This window comes from Peromyscus leucopus, chromosome 16_21 (genome assembly GCF_004664715.2).
Source record: "Peromyscus leucopus breed LL Stock chromosome 16_21, UCI_PerLeu_2.1, whole genome shotgun sequence".
Classification (NCBI taxonomy): Eukaryota; Metazoa; Chordata; class Mammalia; order Rodentia; family Cricetidae; genus Peromyscus; species Peromyscus leucopus.
In genome coordinates this window covers 5,046,981-5,059,460 of record NC_051084.1, presented here as the reverse complement: position 1 = coordinate 5,059,460, position 12,480 = coordinate 5,046,981, and the positions used below count along the sequence as shown (strand labels likewise).

General features: G+C 45.3%; 1 protein-coding gene across 12 annotated transcripts in view; it reads left to right on the top strand.

The window, feature by feature from the left end:
• Positions 1–1,136: 1,136 nt before the first annotated feature.
• Positions 1,137–12,480, top strand: part of Usp49 (ubiquitin specific peptidase 49) — a 70,781-nt gene continuing 59,437 nt past the window's right edge. For 2 of the 12 annotated variants that reach the window (XM_037199594.1, XM_028887189.2), the window contains exons 1-2: positions 1,858–1,921; positions 6,590–6,671. The gene's annotated coding sequence lies outside the window, so the exon portion shown is untranslated. Of the gene's footprint in view, positions 1,463–1,857; positions 1,922–1,977; positions 2,108–2,235; positions 3,234–6,589; positions 6,672–12,480 lie in introns of those variants that run through there. The other 10 variants (XM_037199596.1, XM_037199591.1, XM_037199592.1 and 7 more) reach the window with 9 other exon arrangements.

The window sequence follows — 12,480 nt, the reverse complement described above, 5'->3', positions numbered from 1 at the left end:
CTGCTGTGAGAGGACAATGTCTGGGAATTATTTCTCCTCCATGTAGTCCCTGTATCAAATCCAGCTGTCAAGCTTGGTGGTTCATAGGCTGAATCATCCTGCCAGCATTAACCTTAAGTCACGTACGTGCGTGCGTGCGTGCGTGCGTGCGTGCGTGCGCATGTATGTTGTGTTTACTGTCGGGAGGTCAGAGGACAACTTGCAGAAGCCTGTGCTTTTCTACCGTGTGCGTCCAGGGGATGGACCTGGAGAGGCAGGCTCAGCAGCAAGTGCGTTACCACTGAGCGTCATTCTTTGCCCTTACGTTCTTTTTTATTAGCTGTGTAAATGACATTCCCACAACAAAGAGCGATTACTTCCAATATTATTTTAAAACTTAAAAATATTTGGGTCTCAGAGAACCTCTGGTGATAGACTTTGAGAGCCACAGATGTAATGTGTGCTCACAGTGGTGGGACAATTTTTCCTTCTAGCTAGGCTGAGCACACAACTTCCTCAAATTTTAAGTGGCTTCCAGATTCCTCACTCAGAAAAGCACCTTGTTAGGAACAGTGAATAAGATGCTTAATTGTCTTCTCCAAGAAAAGTTGTTGGGAACTGGGAAAGAGAAGGAAAAACAGCCTTTAAATTTTTATTATTGCATTCACTTAAGGTAAAGAGTTACACCTTAGAATTCCATAAAGAGAACTGTTAAAGGTGACATGCCTCCACCAAGGTAACTGAACCTAGGGCCTCAGTCCTCTCCCAGGAGGCTCTTTCCTCCTAGGCTACAATACAGACATGGTCTTATTACTCAGTTAAAACTGCCCTGAATTCACCATGCAGTCTTTAGAGACTAAGAACTCAGTGCCGTACTGCTGCCTCTGTCTCCTGGCTGCTTTGATTACCATGTCCGGCTTTATTTTTTAATCTTTGCCTTTTTTGCTTCCTTATTTCATATTTACAGACGTAAAGCCTTGATCCACTGTAGCATATAATATATTTATTTCTTAAATTAAAAATGTCTTTACCCGTCTTAGCCTTGCCTTGGGTGTTCTAACACTTTATCTTATTTGGAGGGATCCTTCCCTGGAAGGTTTGTCAGGACAGTGTGCCCAGGAAGCTTGCCTACCTTGCAAGCCAGTCTTTCTGTTTCAGAATGGACTTCATCCTTCTCGGAAGTCCTTAGGACCACTGCCACCTCGGTCTGATTTATTTCCCAGGCCCCATTTGGGAGCAACAACGATCTTTTCCCTCTCCCGTTGAAGAGGATTTTCATAAAACAGCTGAATCCCGCCTGGGTCGTCAGTGGTAAAAGTCCACACGTGTGTGCTTGTCTGGGCGCCAAGAGTAACTTTTGCAAACGCTGCCCCGGGGAAACTCCATGGTTCGCTGGCTGCCGCTGCACCGTAAAGAAAACAACAAAACCAAAAAACAAGCAGGAGTGGAAAAGGCCTCTGTGGAGCGGGGAGACATATTAAAGGTAAGCCGCAGAGTAAGCGGCACTCGCGCAAATTTCCTTTACGGGTCCGGGGAGACAGAGGGCTGGGAAGAAGGAGTGGTGCTCGGAGAGTGTCTGGCCCTTTAAGGAGGAGGGCCAGACACTAGTCTCTGCACCTTTAAGAGTCTCTTTGTCTAGAAATCTTCTGTACCCTCTTGTGCCTCAACCAAACTTTGCCTGCGACTCCCGCGCCACTCCGCGCCTGCCCTCTCACGCCGGCCGGCCACCCGCGCCTTCACGGCTGACCCGAAACTTGGTGCCCGCGGCGCGAACCCGCGGAGAGGGCGCCGAGGGCAGGGGTCGCGGCCGCGAGGCGCGCCGTTGGCGCAATGCGGGGCCCTGGGGGCGGGGCTCTGGCAGGCGGGCCAATGGGCGGCAGGGGGCGTGGCCGGCCCGCTTGTCTCGCGCCCTGGTGACAGCTCGCGCGTGCTGATGATGGCGGTAAATAGAGGGGGGGTGGGGAGGGGGCGGAGGGCCGGCGGGGCGGCCGAGGGGGCGGCCCGGGGGGCGTGGGGGCCGCGGCGGCTGGAGCCCGCGCAGACATTCGGAGGCGGGGACACGCGGCCCCGGCATGCCGGCCCTCCCCTTTTAAAGGAGAGGAAAAAAAAAAATCCCCTCAAACACCGGGTGAGGGGCGACAAAGGCGGCGCGCGCCTGGCGGGCGGGAGGAGCGGCGGCAGGGGCGGGGCCGCGACGCCGGCGGTCCTGGGGCGCCCGGGGCGGGACGACGGGCGGCGACAGCGAAGGCGCGAGCCCCGGCGCGCGGGCGCTGCGTTTTGGCGGGGTGGGCGACGTCTGGGGTCTGAGGTGAAAGCCTTGAGGGGAGCGAGGGGCAGGCAGGCTGCGGGGGGAGCGGCCGCGGAGTGGGAGATGAGGAGGATTAGGAGAAAGGGTTAGAAGCCGGGGAGAGGAGTGGGAGAGAAACCCAGGCTGGCTCCGGGATGAGGTTAGGAAGCCCCGGGCTGGGGAGAGGGATCCGGGGTCAGGGCTAGGAGCAGGAGGCAAGGCTTGGCAGGTGGGGGGTGCTGGGGTGAGGGGTACCGAGGGCAGAGGAGTTGCAAGTGGAAGACAAGGAGCAGAACCGGGGAGTAGTTGGGAGTAGGGGAGAGAGAGTGATTAAGAGCCAGACGTGACAAGGGTGTGAACTAGTGCGGAGCCAGGGATGAGCTGAAGGGCTGGGATCGGCTGGGGTGGGATCTGTCGGCAAGGTGTGGGTCCATAGCTGGGTGGTGGGTGTGAATTCTGCCAAGTGAGGCAGGCCGAAGGGACCTGGATTACAACCAGGTGGAGTCAGAAACTGGAGCGGTAGTGAAAAGGCAGGCTTGCATCGAGCTGGGCGTCAATAGGACAGTTCTGGAGAACAAGAACAAGCTGGAAGGACGCGAGGAGAAGCACGGCTTGAGTGATGGTGCCCTGGGACAGGGGGACTGGGGAATTGTCGAGGGAAGAGGGGGGTTCCTCAAGGCACAGATAGGGGAGTGCAGGGACCGGCGAAAAGCAGCCTGAGGAGAGGAGCGGGGAGGAGAGGGGCCCTGGGCTTTAGAGGATGGAGTGGGGAGTGAGGGCAGAGAAACAAGGCTGAGGGGAGCCGGGAGAGTCCTGATGGGAAGAACCGGGGTGGGCTGCACAGCCGTGGGGACTGAATGTGCATTTTGCCCTGAGGTGCCCCAGAAGGTCTGGAAGGGGCAGGGCACAAACGCTGTAGTGAAGAACCCAGTGTGGGGGCCTTTGGTGAAGAAGATAAGGAACCATGGTGAGTGAAAGGGGCCCTGGAAACCAGGGTAAGACCTGAAAAATAGGGGCCCAGGTGGGGTGCAGCAAAGGAGTTCTTTGTTAAGAGAAATGTGGGTTGAATTTGTGAGTCCTTTTGTCCCTAAAAGTAGGAAATTCCAGAAACCTTGTTCTCCCTTCAAGGAGTCGGTTTCCATCTTCCGTCGCTTGAAAACCCACTTTCATGTCCACTTTGAAAAGACGAGACCCACTTTGGTTGGATTTGGTTGTTGTGTAATAGAAAAAGTGGCAGCCCTAGGTGCTTAAAGCCCTTTTGATTTCACTAATGTGCTAATAGGTACAGGTGTTTGTTTACACTGGGCTTGTGCTCTGCCATAGTTTGGGTGGGTGGTGTGGTAGTTTTGTGCCTGACAGGTGCTGGCAGGGCATCTAATGGACAGCATTTTCTTTTCCACTGAAGAGTGCCTCACCATTGGGACAGAGAAGGATAAGACCCTTTTTGTTCTCATTGGTCAGCCAGATCTCTGCCTAGCTGTTTTCAGGGACTGAAGAAGGAGGATAACTCACTCAGAGAAAGGTGACTAACCAACCAGGGAAGTCTACTAAGGGGGAGACTGAAGTCAGGGCTCTGAGGGCTTCCAGCTTTGTGTGGGACATTTTTGTGTAGCTGCTTACTCCCCAGTTTTTCAGACTGTAAAAAAGAAAGATGGAGTGTAGAGTTGTGGAGAGTTTTAGAGCTGTGGACTTATCTTTTAGATTATATAATATAATGAATTTATGAGCACCTTTTATGAAAAAAATTCTGTAAGATAAGATTGTAGTCCTTCTGCCTGCTATATTTGATGATTGTGAATAGGAAGGGCATATTTCTATTCTAAAGGTTCTTTCGAACCTTTTGATGTGTAATACTTATTTTTAATTAAAATATTTACATTTACTTAATTGTATGTATGTAGAGCACATGTGGAGGTCGGAGACAACTTGCGGAGTTGGTTCTCTCTTTCCATCATGGGGTTGCTGGGGATCGAACTCAGATTGTGAGGCTTGGCGGCAAGCTCCTTTACCCAATAAGCCATCTCCTGGCCCTGTAAGACTGATTTGGAGATTAAAAGGAAGATTAGAATTTGGGGACAGAATTTAGGTTATTCTTTCTTGGTGGTATTTTAATGATTTTCATTATAAAGTGTTTATTTTACATTTAGCTAAAAATATTGATGACTATTTACTTTGCATTTGATAATGTGAAAGTAATGTATAATTCTCTTTCATGGGGACAGAGGGTACAAACTATTCTTGAGAATCTTTTTTAAGATTAAATTAAAATTTAATTTTTATGTGTATGGGTGCTTTGTAGGCATGCATGTATGTCTGTATACCACATGCATGCCTGGTGCCTGCAGAGGGACACTGCAGAAGAGGGAATCAGATCCTCAGGAACTGAAGTTACAGGCAGTTGGGAGCTGTGTGTGGGTTCTAGAAATCTAACCTGGGTCTTCAGGGAAGAGCATTCAGTGCTCACCCACTGAGCCTCTTTCTAGTGGAGATTATTTCATTGTGTACATTCAGATACACAATGATGATACCTTTTCTCCTTGAAGTCCTGTGGAGGTTGCAAGTGTTGCTGATGGTGGAGCACTTGTCTAGCATGTGTAAGGCCTTGCGTTGGTCCTAGCACTGCAAGCTAGACAACAAACTTCAACAACCCCTATTCTAGGGACTTGGGGTGTAGCTCAGTTGGTAGAGTGCTTGCCTAGCATTCCTGAAGGCCTGGGTTTGATTGCCTGGCACTGTATGGTAGTGCATGCCTGTCATCCTAAGCACTGCCAAGGCAGAAGGGTCAGCCTTGCCCACATGAGTGAGTATGAGGCCAGTGTGGGTGACATGAGACTCTGTCACAAACAAACAAACAAACATAAGGAGAAGCAAATACCCACCTCTGGGATTAGTGCTCTCTCTAAAAAGCAAAGCCTAGCCCTCTTTTCCAAAGCTGTGTGATTTTACATTGCTCTTATTTGGTGGATGTTTGCATAAGTAGCAAAACTTAGGTTTCTGGCAAAGTTTGCTTTTGATTTGTGGTTATCAGAAACATACACACACACACACACACACACACATTTGGATAATTTAAAATCTGAACTCTGGGTTAGCTTTTAACTGATGGGGCAAGCTTATCGTTCAATGGTTTGTTTTCTGAATTCTTCTAGGCAGATTCAAGGTAGGTAGATTTATTTACCAACTTATAGAAAAATTTAATTACAAAGTTTTGCTTCTTAATTTGAGATTAGTCTAGAAATAATAACTTTGGAAATGAAGAGTGACTTTAATATGAGATGCCTGTTTCTGCAAGGTATGTGTACATGCCCTTGTAGCTGTGTTTGGCTGGCTGTATTCTGATTAAGATAGTGGCGTTTTTATGATGCTGTTGTCAAAAGGTGATGTGTTTATCTGTCTTCCTGAAAATACAAACTACAAGCTCAGTCAAAGGAAGGAGCTTATTTGAGTCTTTATTTTGTTTCTGTTACACTGCTGTAGTGTGCTGAACCACTGTTGTTGTGAATGGTTGTTTCACAACATCTCCTCTCTCCCTTTTTCTTTCCTCCTTCCTTCACCCTCCTTCCTTTCTTTTTCTTCCTCTGTGCTGGTAGTGAACTCCAGAGCATCACACATGCTGGCCACACTCTCAGTCCTCAGTTCATATTTCCAAAACTGAAAATGGGTGAATTTTTCTGTTTTTGAGACACTGATCTCAATATGTAGCCCTGGCTGGCCTGGAACTTGCTGTGTCGTCCAGGTTGGCCTTTAACTCACAGAGATAGGCCTGCCTCTGCTGCTATTATGCTGGAATTAAAGCAGTGGGTCACCATGCCTGGCTGCAAATGGATGATCTTTTAATATAGACGCTATTACTTATCATAAGGACTCCAATGTTAAGTTCAAGCTGTGATTTCTTTTGTTCACCAAGTAGAAATGTTTTGTGTTGAGACAGGGTCTCACTGTATATCCCTGGCTAGCTAGCCTGAAACTTACTAGATAGACCAGACTGGCATGAACTCATAGAGACCCACCCTCTGCTTCTCCTGTGCTGGGAGTAAAGGTGAGCTTTACCACACCTGGCTTGTCTGTAGTTTTTTGGTTTTGTTTTGAGATCAGACCTCACCCTGTTGAAACTGACTGTGTACTCTCACCTAGCCTTAAAGTCATGGCTATCCTCCTGCCTAGTCTTAGTGCCAGGACTGTAGGCACTGGCTGCCATACCCAGCTGTCAGTGGAACATCACTTTTATTTTGCTTATTGTCTTATTTGCTAACAATAAAACTTATTTTTAGATTTGGATGAGTAGGTTGTACATAATTAATTTTTTTTTGTGGTTAATCTTAGAGTCTTTGGATGGGAAGAGACCTTGAAAAGACTTTGGGTTTATCCTGCAACTTCAGTCAATATCCCACCCAAATCATCCCAGGTAGATCAAAACACCCCATTTTCTTATAAATCTTCAGTGGCAGGAGGGCAACCTTGTAGGTAATCTCTTCTAGCATTTTATTATTTTCAGGAAATTTTTTTTTCTAATCAGCACATATTTAATGCTATATTTGTATTTATTTATTCTTGCCTTATCCTCAATCTTTTACTAGAAAAAAATATCTGCTTATTATGGTGTTTATAAAAGCTCTAGCTGGTGTGGTAACCCATGACTGTAATTCCAGCATTCAGGAGGTTGAGGCAGGAGGATTTCTAGGAGTTTCAAGCCTAGCCTAGACTATGTAGTAAGTTCCAGGCCAATCTGAGCTGCAAGGTGAGACCTTGTCTCAAAAACAAATAAGCAAACAAGCAAACAAACAAAAAATGAAAACCCTACTTATTCCCTGGTACCAGAAGGTATCAATGAAATGCATGACCCTCGTTCCAGATTCTGTTGGAAGCCAACGCCTCACAGTGATCCTGAGGCAAGGTCTACTGTATTGAAATAAAGTGTCTCTTGAGATGAAGTGACTTGCCTATATCTATAAAGACGTACTTGGTCGTTAATAGTCTCTCAGCACAAATACTGTTTTGTCAATTGTCAACTCAAGGATACATTTACTCTTTTATTTTTGATGATGGGGATTGTACCCACTGCTTCATGTACACTGAGCTTGTGTTCTACCGCTGATACCTCTCGGCTCCTCAGTCTTGTGTGTGCACATATACATGTGCAGGTGGAAGTGTGTGTTCTTCCTCGGTCACTGATTCCCCACCTCTTTCTGGGACAAGGTCTCTCACTAAATCCCATCTTCCCAACTAGGCTGGGCTGGCCAGTAAGGAAGCCCCAGAGTCTGTCATTTCTGCTCCCCTAGTCCTAGAGTTACAGACAGTGTCACCCTGTCTGGCTTTTTATGTGGGCACTAGGGATCTAAACTGTGAGATTAGGCCTCTTAGGGACTTTGCCAGTCTTTAAATGCTCTGTGGTCTGTTTTGAAACAAGTCTCATTCTTCTTTGTTTTTGTTTTTGAGGTGGGGTTTCATATGGTTTAGATTGGCCTAGAATCTGAAACTGTCTATGTATGGAAAAGGATGACCTTTAATTCTTTGTTGTTGTTGTTTGTTTGTTTTTCCAGACAGGATTTCTCTGTGTAGCCCTGGTTGTCCTGGACTCACTCTCTAGATCAGGCTGGCGTCAGAGTCCCACCTGCCTCTGCCTCCCACCAGGATTGAAGGCCTGTGCCATCACCCCCGGCTGACCTGGAATTCTTAGCCTCCTGCACTTACCTCGGTTCTGGGTTCCAGGTGCCTGCCGCCATGTGCCACCCTCTGCTTCTTTGTGAGTGGTGAACCTAGGACCATAAGGGTGCCATCTCATACACATATGGCATCAAAGTTCTCCTGTGCTTTTTCCTAAATTTTATTCCAAGATTGTTTTTACAAAACCAACAACCCCAAACCAATTTTATAGCACCTTACTGTGTTGCAAATTGCCTGTCTACTTTTGAAGTTGGAAAAATATTTTTCACTCTGTTGAAAGATTATTGCTGTTTGAGGAAAAAATGGAAGTTATGCTTCAGCGCAGATATCCATAAGTAAAAATCTGTTCAGAACATTGCTATTTTACTTTTTTTATTTTCTCTTTATGTATGCCTGTCTAAAAAATGTACTAAATACTCTGCTTTTATTTGGTGAAATAAATCAATTTATTCATTAAAATTAAAAATGTAGCTGGCCTGAACCCACAGGGAGTCTGTCTAACTCACTACTATGACCTGCAAAACTATTTTTTTTTTTTTGAAGACTATGGGTTTTATTACAATTTTTCAATCTGGAGGAAAGTCACAGAAATGATACTCAAAATTGCTACTTGTTTTCACATCACCTGACTTGCTTTACATTTTCTAAGTATTTTTAAACAAGTAAAATAGGAAAAATTAATATGAACACATTTGTTTTAAAAAAGAAAAGGGGGTTTACCTATGAGATGGCTCAGTGGTTAAGAGCACTTGATGCTTATGCAGAGGATCCAGGTTTGGTCCTTAGCACCCACATGGCAGTTCACAATCGCCTATAACTCCAGTTCCAGGGGATCCTATGACTTCTTATGGTCCAGCATCACCAGGCATGCATGTGGTGATCGCACATACATACGGGCAAACACACTCATGCACATAAAAAATTAAAATAGAGGCCAGGTGTGGTGGCCCACACTGGAGGCAGAGGCAGGAAGATCTCTGAGTTTGAGACCAGCCTGCTCTATATAGTTCCAGGATAGCCAGGGCTACATAGAGAGACCCTGTCTCAATAAATAATTATCTTGGGGAAAAATGAAAGAGAATAAGTTTGGTATAAATTTTATTTTAGTCAAAGTCTTTAGGGCAAAGTAATGTCAAGATGGAATTTAGAATTCAGAGGTATTGATACAGGGCCTGGAATCACAGCACTCAGGTTGGGCCATAAGGGTTACCATAAATTCCAGGCCAGCCTGGGCTATATTGTTTCTGTCCAGCTTGGGCTAACAGTGAGACTTTCTCTCAAGAAACCTAAGTAAATAAATATTAGGAGGACTTTGTAAGGTTATACAGTGTGCTTTCTTTAGTAGATGCCGGAAAGATTCTGTGATCTGTGAATGACAGATGTGTAGGCCCCTGCTATTAACAAAAAATTGTGTTGTCAAATGCTTTTCTGTTGAGAACTTCTTGGAACTCACATCCTTAAGATGTGGTAGCTGCTAATATTGTATGATGATGATTGTGTGAGAATCAGGACTGTTAAGCCATGCCATGAAATATTTGAGATGAAATTCCTACCTTGAAGATCTCTATGCAGCTTCAAGGAGCCAGAAAGGACCAATGTACACAAGGGTCTACTTCAGAAGTGTTGACCTGAATTCATGCAAATAGGTCTGCCTTACAGTGAGGTGATCCACAGAAATAGTAACATGGCCACCACCCCCAAACAGAAATGAACTGACCCCATCTCGTCTGCAGTCACTCTCCAGTGTTTAAGATGTTAAATGTGTGAATGGAGACAGGCCTGTCTAACTTAAGCCAGGAGGCTATTAGTTGCATCCTGACAAATGTGAACCACAGAACTTGTGGGCTTCGTCTCCTTTTCTCCCTCCTCTTTAAGCTGTTATCAGAGCTATGAAATATAGCTCCTTATAAAAGCTGATTGTAATAATTAGAAACACTTTCCTTTCATAAGGACGAGAAAATTACAAATTATTTGGGAAGCATTGTTTCTAGTCATGTGTTATTGTTTCTGAGACATGGACAGTTTTTAAAGACTATAATACTATTCCTTTCCATTCACATGTTAATAGAAGTCTGGGAAGTAAAGGCTCCTCTGAAATGTTCAGGGCTGTTTGTATTATATGTCAAGTTGTAAACAGTACTCTGTGACAGGTATTTTCTCTCTTTGTCTTCCTTTGAGCTAATTAGTAATTTACACTCTGGTAGCATCTCTCCCAGTCTCGCTGTGTGAAAGTGCCTGCTGCTCCATGCCTCCCATGCAGTGGGACTGACAGATGATTGGGGCAAATGTTGGCTAGCACATTAGAAGAATTAGGATCAAAATTAGTTTTTGCATGTTTTTGATAGGCTTTTGTATGTGTCTCTCTCCCTTTCCACCATGTCCTCCTTAGATATAAGAATGTTAGGAACTTCTGGAACCCAGAGCTACTGCCCGTGGTTCAGTTTGATATTTCGTGTGCTGTTCCTCCCCCCGCCCGCCCAGAGCTATGGGATTTGGGGGAGGATTAGCACAGCACTCTGCATAGTTTACTGCTTCCACCCCATTAGAAGAATAGCGGGCGTCCAGCATTGTCTTTAGAAGCACCCGGCAGGGCTGCTCTAGATGGGCAGGGACTCCTCAGTGGTGGCAGGGCAGCACCGTGCCTGGTGCCTTAGGAAGATGCTTTTATCTGCTGCTCAGCTCCCCAAAGGAAAGACAGTCTTGCTGTGGTATCAGCTTTTTCAAAAGGCAGCTCAGTGACCAAAATATAAATTACAGCTAAGTTTTAGCACATATCACATCAAGGTCCTGCTCTTTCCACCTCTTGCTCTCTTTCTTCGTTCAGTCTGACATGGAGAGTATGTGTAGGGTCACTTGTGTGTGTTCACTTGCACACGCCCGTGTGGGGGTGTGAAAGCAGCAAGAGCATTTGACTCTTAAAGTAGCCTGAAGGACCTCTTTATCTGTGAATGTAAATTTTACTTGACAATTGAGTAGGATGGGTAGAGGTTTATTGGGTTATCAGTTTTGAGCTGAAACTCTTCTAGAATGGCAGATAAATTATGGTACTTATTTTTATAATAATAGCTACTGATTTATCAGGATAGTAAGGTCAAAGTCCCTGTTAGAACTAATTTGATTCTCCTTGAAAAAAACTGTTACCTGGAGATAATCTTGAAGAGAACTGGGTAAGAAGATGTGTGACTATCTTATTTCAGCCATCATTGCTAATAGGTTTATCTTCATAGGCATGAGCCTTTGACAGCGAATCAACATTTGTGAACAGAGGTCATCTCATTTATGTGGTCACTTACAGAGTATGTGGGTCTGAATTAGTGTTTTGTTTTTATAAACTCAAATCCCAGCCAGGCATGGTGGGATCCCAGCACTTGGGGAGGAGAGGTGGAGGCAGAATGAGCTGGAATTCAAAGTAATCTGCAGTTTCATACCTAAGCATCACAGGAGACTAGATTTTGGTTCTCAGGACTACTTTGGGTATCTGAAAACTGTTAGCTCAGGGGATCCATTGCCCTCTTCTGGCCTCTGCAGGCACATAAACCTAGTGCACATAACCCCCACTGCCTCATACATACGTGCATAATAATAATAATAATAATAATAATAATAATAATAATAATAATGATAGGCTGGAAAGATGGCTCAGTGGTTAAGAATTCTTTTGCTCTTATAGAAAATCCAGGTTTGGTCCCAGCACCCACAATGGCAGTTCACAACTATCTGTAACTCAGGTTCCAGAGGCTCTAACACCCTCTTCTGGCCTCCTCGGGCACCTGCACCTATGTGATGCCCATATACTTACACGGGCATGTGCACTTACAAAGAAAATAGGCAAATCCTTAAAAAAACTCTGTAAGTCTATTAGTTGTTGTTCTACTGCTGTGAAGAGACACCGCAGCCATGGCAACTCTTATAAAGGAAAGCGTTGAATTGGGGCTGGCTTTGGTTTCAAAGGTTTGGTCTATTATCCTCATGGTAGGGAGCATGGCAGCACACAGGCAGACATGGTAGCTGAGGATTCTACATCAGAATCTGAAGGCAGCAGGGATAGAATGAGCCTCTAGACCTGGTTTGAGCTTCTGAAACCCCAAGTCTACCCCCAGTGACACACTTCCTCCAATAAGACCACACCTACTCCAGCATGTCACATCTCTTAATCCCTCTCAAGTAGTACCACTCCCTAATGACCAAGTATTCAAATATATGAGCCTACAGGGACCATTCCTATTCAAACCACCACATTAAGAAACAAATCTCAGAATGTCTAGGATATCCTCATGGATAGCTAAACTTTAAATTTTTTTTTTAAAAAAATTATTTGTTTAGTGTATGTGTATTGTCTGCATATGCCACAGATTATTCATGGAGGTCAGTGGACAATGTGGGAGTTGGTTCTCTCCTTGCACTAATGTGGGCTCCAGGGATCAAACACAGGCATAAGGCTTGGTGGCAAACGCCTTTACCCACTGAACCATGTTGGCTGGCCCCAACATTTATTTTTCTGTTCCTTTTTCTATGTTCATTGCAGCTATCTATATCTTAATTTTATTGGA